The following is a 10,146-nucleotide window of genomic DNA, read 5'->3' as shown; positions in this document are numbered from 1 at the left end:
AATTACCAAAGACACTGGAGGTAGAAAGGAAAAGCTATGTAAGCATGAGTCCTGTGAATGAGGGTTCCTGGGAAGACCTTGTCTGCCTACACTGATAAACAGGTCCATGACCATGGAGAGTTTGGGGAGCTATGGCCTAATTATAATTTCTTTGGGGTTATCCTTAGTCCCAAAGCAACCATATTTTTTGTCCAATTCTGCATCAGAATTGATATCTTGATAAATAAAATCCTTTGGAATGTGTAAAGTTAACAACACTGTATTCTCCACTAGTGGAAGGGCTAAGAAAGCTATCAGATAAAAATGAGGCCTATAGATGAGATCCCCATCTTGCTGTACCCCACCCTCTTATGTTTCCACCAATGAATTTTTTAAAATGTCTTATTTATAGCTTTCTTCATTTTTTCCTCTGTCTTCTTATAAAAACTCCATGAAACTGCTTCCACACAACATTGTATTTGGGGAGACCTAAATATTCCCAGGCCATGGTCACTCATATTTAATTCCAGAGCAAACTATTTCTTATTCCCTTTGAGGTGAGTGATGTGAGAGCTGGGGGGGGGGTTGTTTGTTGTTTTTATTTAGACAGTCCTGAGGAACTCAACATTTAGCAGCTGGGTGGAGGATGTGTATTGAGCCAAAATGGTGAAGAAGTTTGTAGGTAAGCTAGGAGGAAGACGAGAGAGAGAGGGAGGATGTATGTGTATTTACTTTCATGTGTAGTCAATCCCACTAAAAATAACAAGTGAAAAATATCCTTTGGACTTGACTATAACCAAAAGATTACTAGTGACTTTGAAATAATGTATTGTTCATGGTATAGAAGAATCAAACATGAATTTAAAAGAGCAGGAAGGGAAGGCATTCAAAGATGGATTTGAACATTCTAGAGGGAAAGAAAACCTAAGCAAGTGGGCATAACTGAAGAAGTCGTGATCTTGAGACAATGCAGGGGGTGGGATCCAGACACCTGAGGTGGGATGGGCCTTGAAAGACACAATCAGTCACACAGAGGGGATGCTGGGACAGGGTACTATTAGCAGAGAGTGGGGAAGGGAAGAAACAATTTAGTGTCTTCACTTTTCTCAATCTTGAGTGAGGCTGAGGCTGACTAATCAGGGCTGGTTAGGCAGGCTGGAGCTTAGCAAAGATTGTTGTGAAATTGAACTATTGAAGGCGAGAACTGATGGGAAGCCCTGAGGCACAGGACTTGAAGCTAGATGAGGAGCCATTTGAGAAACCTTTCTAAACAGCCTTCTGCCCATAGATAGGACTGGTAGTCTCCTATTTTGCTTCTCTGTTGTTGTGATAAAAACACTAGCCACAAGCAACACCCTGACCACAGTCCATCACTGAGGGAAGTCAAGGTAGGAACCTGAAGGCAGGGACTGAAATGGAAGCCGTGGAGGAACTCTGATGATTGGCTTGTTCCCCACACTTTGCTCAGCCTGCTTTCTTATAGCAACCAGGACCACCGGCCCACTGGTGATACCACCCACAGAGGACTGGGTCCTTCCACACCAAACATTAATCAAGAAAATGCCCCCACTGACACACCTACAGGGAATGCGATTGGAGGCATTTTCTTAATTGTGGTTTTGTCTTCCTAGATGACTCTTGATTGTGTCAAGCTGTTGAAACCCTAGCTAGCACATGGCTCATGGATGTCTCCCTCAGCAACAAGTGCAAGTGCTATGCTGATGTCAGGATTAGATATCAGTTTCTTTCTCCTCTTCCCACGTGGATGGAACCTCCTGTAGTAAAAACTTGTGCCTCTTCCATCTACTGAAGAATACTGTACCCAGCCACAGGCATTGTGTCCTGAACTGACAGGAAGAGGACCCATGGGAAGAACAGACAATGAAGACGGTGAAGGACCACTCGTGACAGACAGCACTACAGGATGGTTGCCTCTGGCCGCACAGGGTGCCCATGCCTTCAAAGGGAGTCTGGCCCTCAGCTGTAATACTAATTTTCAAATTTGCATATTTTTGTGGGTATATCCGTGATTTTTGTATTTGAACCCAAACATGTAGAGAGGAGTTTCTAAAATATGATCTTGTTATTAAGAGTAATAAACCAGGGGCTCAAGAGATAGATCAGTGGTTAAGAGCACTGGCCACTTTTCCAGAGATTACAGGTTCCATACCCAGCGCCCACACAAAGGTTCACAACTGCATGTAACTCCAATTGCAAAAGATCTGACATGCTTTTCTGGCTTCTGTGGGTACTGCATGCATGTAATGCACATAAATCTATGCAGGCCAAACACGCACATACATAAAATGGAAGTAAGTAAGTTTTTATTTTTTAAAAAAGAACAATGTGCCTGATCTTATTATATCTTGTTGTGTCTTTTCAGTTGATGTCCCTGGAAGGCCTGCTCTTTTCTCGGGGGAGACAAGGCAGGGAGTGGATCTAGGGAGACGGGAGGTAATGGGGACTGGGAGGAGTGGAGGGAGGAGAAACTGCTGTCAGGATATATTTTATGAGAAAAGAACAAATTAAAATTATTAGTAGTGATAGAAGAAGAAGAAGAAGAAGAAGAAGAAGAAGAAGAAGAAGAAGAAGAAGAAGAAGAAGAAGAAGAAGAAAAAATCACAAAACTCTCCACCAACCAGCTGTCTCTGCAGGCTGAACCTGACCCATGAATCTGGACCACAGAATCCATTCTCAAGGCTGCTGTGCTGTCTGTGGTTCCACCCACCTGTGATCACCCTCCAATACTCCTATGACATACCCCAGTGACCCCGTTTCCCTAGCACAGTCCCCTGTGGGAAGCTCACATTCCTGGTGAAGCTGCTGCATGCAGTAGTCCATGGAGGGATCCATGCACGTAGTGCAGAGGAGAAAGAGAGGAGACAGGGCTAAAGGAAGTGACACAGAGGGGAACGAGCAAAGCAGCCAAGATGGACCAACAGGAAGGATGGTAGTGCTGCCATGGTCCTGCGGTCTCCTAGATCCAGGCTTTCTGTGCACACTAAGCAAGTCATTAAGTCCCCTTCTCCCTCGTGGATTAGTTCCTTCAGTTGGAGGAGGGTTAAGCTCCTCCTAGCTATAATTGCCATTGCTCTGCAGAGAGAAGGAAGGAAAAGGACACATGAAATGTGTTTGTCTTCTCATCTGAAATGTCTCCCACAGGCTCATGTTTTCAACACATTTCCCTGGTTACTGGCTCCGTTTAGGAGGGCCGTGGCGCCTTCAGGAGGCAGGGCCTGGTTGGTAGAAGATGGCCAATTTGAGGCAGCCCCTAAAAGTAAATCTCTGCAGGGTATACTAGGGCCCTAGTTTTGGCTCACAATTTCTGCTTCCTGAACTTAAAAACAGAATTCCCCAAAATCCCTCTGAGGCTGTGAGCAAAATGAACCTTTACAGCCTTAACTTGCTTCTGTCAGACACAATGCACGTGGCTAGAAACAGAGTTCCTCAGTGGATGGAAGAAACACACATTGTTGCTCCACTTGGGTCACAGAGACATGCTAGTATTTATACAGAGTGACCCTTACTGCAATTGCCTGTGGTCTACCATACAGATGAAGGCATTTAAAGCCAACTCTGACTTGTGTTAATAACAAAAGCATCAATGTCTATGGTCCAGCTCTTTCCTGTTTCTGCCATTTCTGACTTCAGGGGACAGGCACAGCCCCTGACTCAAGGTCTCTGCTATCACTTCTCCTGGTACAACACTGGTCCCTCAGAACTCTTGTTAGTTTTATGTTGCTGTGACAAAGTGGCTGAGGACATGAGTCAAGGATGAAATAACTGTTTTGTTTCATGGATTCAGAGATTTCAGTTCATGGTCAGCTGCTCCCACTGCTCTTAGACCCCCTGCTGAGACAAAGTATGGAGGAAGAGTGTGGTGAGGGAGAGTTGATTGCTTCCTGGCAGCCAGGAAGTAGCAAGAACAGAGAAGCCGTGCCTAGAGGATGGTGATGCCTGTTATAGGCTGTGTCTCCCTCTTCCCTCACAGCCACACCCAGAAGTGCACTTTACTAATTTCCTTGATGTCTCTCAATCCAATCAAGTTGCCAATCAAGATTAACCTCTGAAGTACCAAATAAATAAGATCAAATGGAAGATAGAATATAGGGGTCACCACTTTCTTATATCTCCTTTTAAGGGAAGGAAATCTGTCTTTAGGAGATGCTGGCTTATGCCTCATGGGCCAAAAACGAATCCTGTTTCTATGGTAAGCGCATAGAAGTAAAGGCTGAGTTGATGTCTTTTAACATGATTGGTATAGACAAGGCAAACCAGGAGCTGAATGGTGGGGTTTCTTTATTCAGACTATTGCAGAGGACAGCCCTGTACATAGCAAAGCATTCTTGGAATAGAATGGCTTGATGAGAAACTATGCAAGGCCTGAGTGGTCAGGGACCCCAAGAGACAGCAGTGCTTTGCAACCAGTGCAGCCTTTGGACAATTTGTTTTCAGTACTGAGGATTGAACCCAGGACCTCATGTGCTAAGCACTCTGCCACTGAGCTCACGTTCTTAGACCCACTGGTATTTTCCTTTTCCTTTCAAGACAGAGTCTTGCTGAATTGCACAGGTCTTGAACTTGATGTATAGCTCTACCTGGTCTTGAACTTGCAGTCCTCTCCAGTAGCAGGGGTTGTTGGATTGGACCTCTAAACCTGGCTGAGTCTTCCTCTGATGTAGATTGTCTGAAGAACTCTGAAGAAATGCCCTTCTTCCTGGCCTCAGTTTCCCTCTGAACAAGAATAGCACTGGCAAGAGTATCTTTGAGGCCAATAACACTGGGCATATAGGGGGTATGTGACTGCAACATACATTCTTCTCAGGCTGTGTCAGAGGGGAGTGCCCTTGACTTTAAGGGTAGACATTGGAGGGAGGAAGGTAACAAGAGAAGTTACCCACATCTTGCCCTGTTCCTTTACCACAGAGCTTCCTCCCAGGAATAGGGAGGAAAATGTAGGTGTAGCTCAGTGTATAGCCTTGCACACAGGAACTAGCAGAGGCAAGTGAAAGAGGGGGTGGCTCATAGCATGGGTTCCCCAAAGTAAATTCAGGATTCTTTTTTTTGCGGGGGGGGGGGGGGGGTTCTAGACAGGGTTTCTCTGTGTAGCTTTGCGCCCTTCCTGGAACTCACTTGGTAGCCCAGGCTGGCCTCGAATTCACAGAGATCTGCCTGCCTCTGCCTTCTGAGTGCTGGGATTAAAGGCCTGTGCCACCATGCCTGGCACATTCAGGATTCTTTAACGCACAGCAATACATGTGGATACTGAGAAAGTGGGAGGGGAACTTCTTTTCACATGCCTCCATTTGCCTCAAGAGCTTAGGCTTCCCCTGACAACAGCATGTTTAGACCCAATTTTGCAGCCATTACCCTTTCACATAGAGAAATTCCTTAATCTTGGCCTCTATCGTGTGAGACAAGCTGGTGGATGGCACCTGGATAGCATTGTAAGCTAGGTCAAGGACCCAAGCCAACAGCCTTCATATTTCCCGAAATTGTCCCACGGAAATCACCCTGATGATGTAGGCTTGATGAACACATGCAAAAGAAAGCCCAGAGTGGCGTTCTGTCTGCATCACCCCAAACTGTGCCCAGGGCATAAAGACAGCTTATCTCTACCCCACTGAGGCTCTGCACCTTAAAGAAATGGACTCTCAGGCACCTGGAGGGCAAGCCTCCTTTCCTTCACTTCCAACTAGGCTTTGCTCTGTTTGCAGCTGGACTCCTGGGCCAGGATGCAGTCTGGCAAAGTGGCAGTGCGCGTGGGGCTGAGTGTGGAACTCTTTGTAAGCACATCTGGGCCGCTCTGCAAGAAGAAGCTGCTGACAGACTGTTTGCCAATAAAGAAAGTCACAGAGCCTAATAGCAGTCAGATGGAGTTCGGGCTTGGCTGTGCTTCTCAGGATGTACCTAGGCGGGTCCAGGCAGCTTTCTCCCCGGGGAATCCAAGACAGTGCAGACTCATGGCTTCCTCCACTACCTAAGAGCCAAGAAGGCTCTTTCCCTTCTGCGAGGGGCCAGGAATTCGGCCTAAGGCGTTCAGAAGCATTACCTCCAAAGCTCTGGCCCATACAGCTGGCTTCTATTGGGCCACCCCCTTGATTAGCATATTGCTATGTGGAGCCAAATTTCTCTGGTGCCCAGAACTCATTATCTCACATGGTCCTCCTCCCAAGGTGACTCCTAGAAATGACTTTCAATCTTACTTTTCTGCTCATTGCCTGGTACCAGGTCTGAGCAGAGAAGTTACCCAAATGGTCAAAGGAATGGAAGGGATTGTTCATTCTCAGCTCCAGCATCTTGGTAGCAGCCATGCAAACCCACACCACAAAGAGAAAACAAGAAAACCCACAGGAGTCCATAGCATCACCAGGCATTCACAAAACTGGATTGATTGGGTATGCAGGGGAAGCCACCCCAAATCTTTCACATTCCCAGCTTTCAAATGTTAATCACAATCGCTTCTACACTCAAAGTCTTACCTTTGTAGTCAGTAAATAACACAGAGATTTGGGCTGCTCTGGGTGGGAGCAGTGGGCAGGACTTCAACCAATTCACCTTCCCTCTGTTTCTCCACCTCTTCACCTCAAGATTGTCTGGAAGTTTCTAGAACTTCTCTGAGCTCCACACGAACATTTTAGCACTAGGCCCTGCCCCAGTGTTCCATTGGATCCACAGTTCCAGGTGGGCAAAGGTTCCTATCAAGCTTTGTCTAAAATGAGATTGGGGACATTTCTGTATGAAGGGAATGTCCTTGGGCTTTTATTCAAAAGCCCCAGGTTTTCACTCTAGCCCTGTCCCCTACTGGTTAAACAGCCTTGAATTTCACACCCTAAACTTCAAGCCTTCCACTTTCCAAAGAAACAGCACCTGCCCAGATGCTTAATGTGGGCCTGGTACTTGGTGGTCACATGGTGCCCCCTGTGACATTTCATCTTTGCAGAAGCAGAAAGAGGGGGGAAAGTGTGGGTACAAAACCCCAGCAGGATATTCGGGTGCCACCATAGTGTATAAGACATGGAGCCGAGACAAGAGAAAGAACAAAACGTTGGGGTGTTTTCTCCCAGGTGCACACTCTACAAAGCCACTGCAAGACATCCTGTCCATGCTGTTGTTGGGGGTGGGGAGCCCAGCCTGGGATGCAATCACCACAGACCTCAAACTGCTGTTTACAAATGTGGGGCATTTGCTGAGACCTAAAATGTTCTTCCTCAAATACATTCACCCCCACCCTCTTGGTTTTTAAACCCATGTGGATTCCGAGGGAAATTGAATCCATATGTTTCTGGTTCATTTGCACTGAACTCATCAAAATGTAATTTTGCAACATCTAGCTGAAGTCCAGGATGTCTTTAGAAGCCTCATTTTTATGCCTTTTTATAAGGCCCTCTCCCTTGGAGACAGGAAGTTAGCCTTGCCAAGAGTGGACGGAATTCCAGCCAAGCAGGAGTTCTGCCTGGGAATCCCACAGGAGGTTGATAGAGCTGCTTATCTCAGATCCACCTCCATTTTCAGTCTTAGAGCAGGAGGCTACAGGAATTACCCAGCAGGGAGGTATCACGTCTGGGTGGAGCCCAAGTTGTTTGCATGTGGCTCAGTGTTCTTTCTGAGGGTCCACAGTCAAACAAAAGAGGTCAGCTAGTTCTATTTTGGTGATGGGGACTCTGAGGCACAACACAGGAAAGACAGAGAGACTTGTTGATGTCAACGACACAAGTGAACCAGACCAGTGTAAAAAGCCCTTGTAGACTGAGCAATCCTATGGATGGAATGTTCTTTGGACATCTGCGGGATAATGGAGAGAAATAGACGTTGTCCTGACCGGGTTCATTTATCAGCGCACTGTGGGCTCCTGGTAAGTTAATGGTCATTTAAAAGTAAAATTTCCATCAGCTAATAAGGCTCCGGTCACAGGCTGCAGCTTACACACAAATACAAATGCGGGGAAGGAAAGAGGTGCCACAGGGTCATGGTTGGTGGAGGCAGATAAGTGGGAAATTTGGATTCTGGTCCTGAGTCTGGTACACTGTGACAGCTTCAAATATATGCTCTAATTAATTAGAATACCTTCTCCAGTTCTGTCCTCAACAATTACTTGGGCAAAGAAAAATAGCATGTCTTCCAAGAGTTTGCAAAGGTCTGGGTGCACTTTGCCTTGGTCAGCTGGGGGTAGTGACTGCCAGCTAGCTTGCAAAGCAGAGTATGAGCACAAGATTCAAGCTGGACCAGCAGCCTTGATACAGACAACACCACCTCCTGGCCTCTTTAGAAGACTTTGGGGGAAGACAGGGAAGGCTCCTAGCCCAGGAACATTTAAAGTGATAAAGCCAGGCTCAGTTGGGGTCCACCCTATCCCTACATCCCCAGTAAAGAACTTTGAATTTAGCCATGTACTGTGTGTGCAAGGTGGCCCACACTCATTAGCTGGGCTAGGGTTGGGAACCATGTGGAGCTGTGGCCTGAAAATTAACTTCCATTAACAGCCATCCCTTCTCTCCCCAATGCTAATACAGGATCTGACACTCAGAGGCTTGCTGTGTTGAAAGCCCAAACAAGCTAGGACTAGGCCAATTCTATGAAAATCAGCCTGTGTGGGTTACCCCCCACAGCCACACTCAGTGGAGACTTGACTGCCAAGGAAGGCTTTGTTTTCCCTGTAAATAGACAGGTTATAACAGTGGGTTCCCCTATCTTTTCTCCTGCCAGAGAAGTAGATGTGATGTCTGAAATTGAGCAACCACCTTGCCACCATAAGGCAACAAGCTTGAGAATAAAACCCAACTTCCCCAGGGATATAGACTAGAATAACAGACAGGACCCGTGAAGTATTCTTGACACATAGAAGTATCTGTAATTGATGTGATTACTACATATGCAAAACAAAGCCCCATGTCTCCAAACCCTTTGTTCAGCTTTCTAGTACTTGTAATGGACTTAATCTGAATGCTATGGGGAGTTGAGGTAGAAGTTTCTGGTTTGTTTTCTATGCTTTGATTTGCCTGCTTGGTTGGTTGGCTGGCAACTGTTGTTTGTGACAAGTTCTTACTTGGTAGCACCAGCTGGCCTTCAACTTTAGATAAAAACTACTTTACTTCAGAAGGATTCCCATCAAAGTTTACAATGCAAACTTACAAATCCTTCAGTATAAGCAATCAGGGAGGCCTGTGCCATCTCAGAAAACTGTTTTGTTTTATTTTTCCAGAAAGAGCTAGGGGCCCAGGGCATCTCTGATGGAAGAAATAGATGTGTCAGCCCATCTATCCCAACCATAGGGAGAAGGGACCAAGAACTAGTCTGGTCCCAGGATAGCCTGGGGACTTGATAAATGGGACTTATGGAGAGAGGCCTTGGTCATGCCTACAACCACCACCACATGGTGCTGCCAGCCTGGAATTTCAGGGCCTCACATCATACTGCTCTTGGACAAGGTGGTGATATTCCTGAAGGATAATCCCTCAGCACACGAGGCATAACAAGGAGCCTCAAAGAGTAGGGTCCTAGAAGAAAAGCTGTGCCCTGTTAAGGGACACAGCCCAGGCAGCTCTTCTCAGGGTTTGGCCATGCCCATGTCACTTGTGATGATTGTCAGAATCTGGTAGCACTCAATATGGGCAAGGGTGGAGGAAGGCAGGACCACACATAATTGACTCTGAGATACAGAGAAGGTAGGTCATTGGAGTTCCACGAGACAGGTGGAACTAGCAAAATCTAGAGTGGACACAAGTGTAGTCGAGATCAGTATTCTTAGCAAGAAATTGGTACCTCAGACATGATCACTGTGGGGGCCCCAAAACAACCACACAGCTGCCATGACAGGCTTAGAGGCCCAGACACAGCTTCTGTGACAGGCTTACTGGTAGGCCACAACCAGACCCAGGACAAGCCATAAGCTGACCCCACCCTGGGAAGTATCTAACATCCCAAACATTCCAACCAGCAGATAAGGTTAGACAAGGTGGCCATATGTCCCTGAGTCTAGCATACATCTATTTCTTTTTTACAGATACCCCTAGGCAAATGTCAGCCAATCAGGGACCTGAACCCTGGAAATCCTCTCACCCCACCCTCTGCTATGATAAAAACTCTACCCTGCCTAAGCTCGGGGTTCTCTGCTCTCACCTTTGCATTGGACAGACAGAGAGACAAAGCTTGGAGCTTGAAAATAAT

This window comes from Peromyscus maniculatus, chromosome 1 (genome assembly GCF_049852395.1).
Source record: "Peromyscus maniculatus bairdii isolate BWxNUB_F1_BW_parent chromosome 1, HU_Pman_BW_mat_3.1, whole genome shotgun sequence".
Lineage (NCBI taxonomy): Eukaryota > Metazoa > Chordata > Mammalia > Rodentia > Cricetidae > Peromyscus > Peromyscus maniculatus.
Note: the sequence above shows the minus strand (reverse complement) of the source record.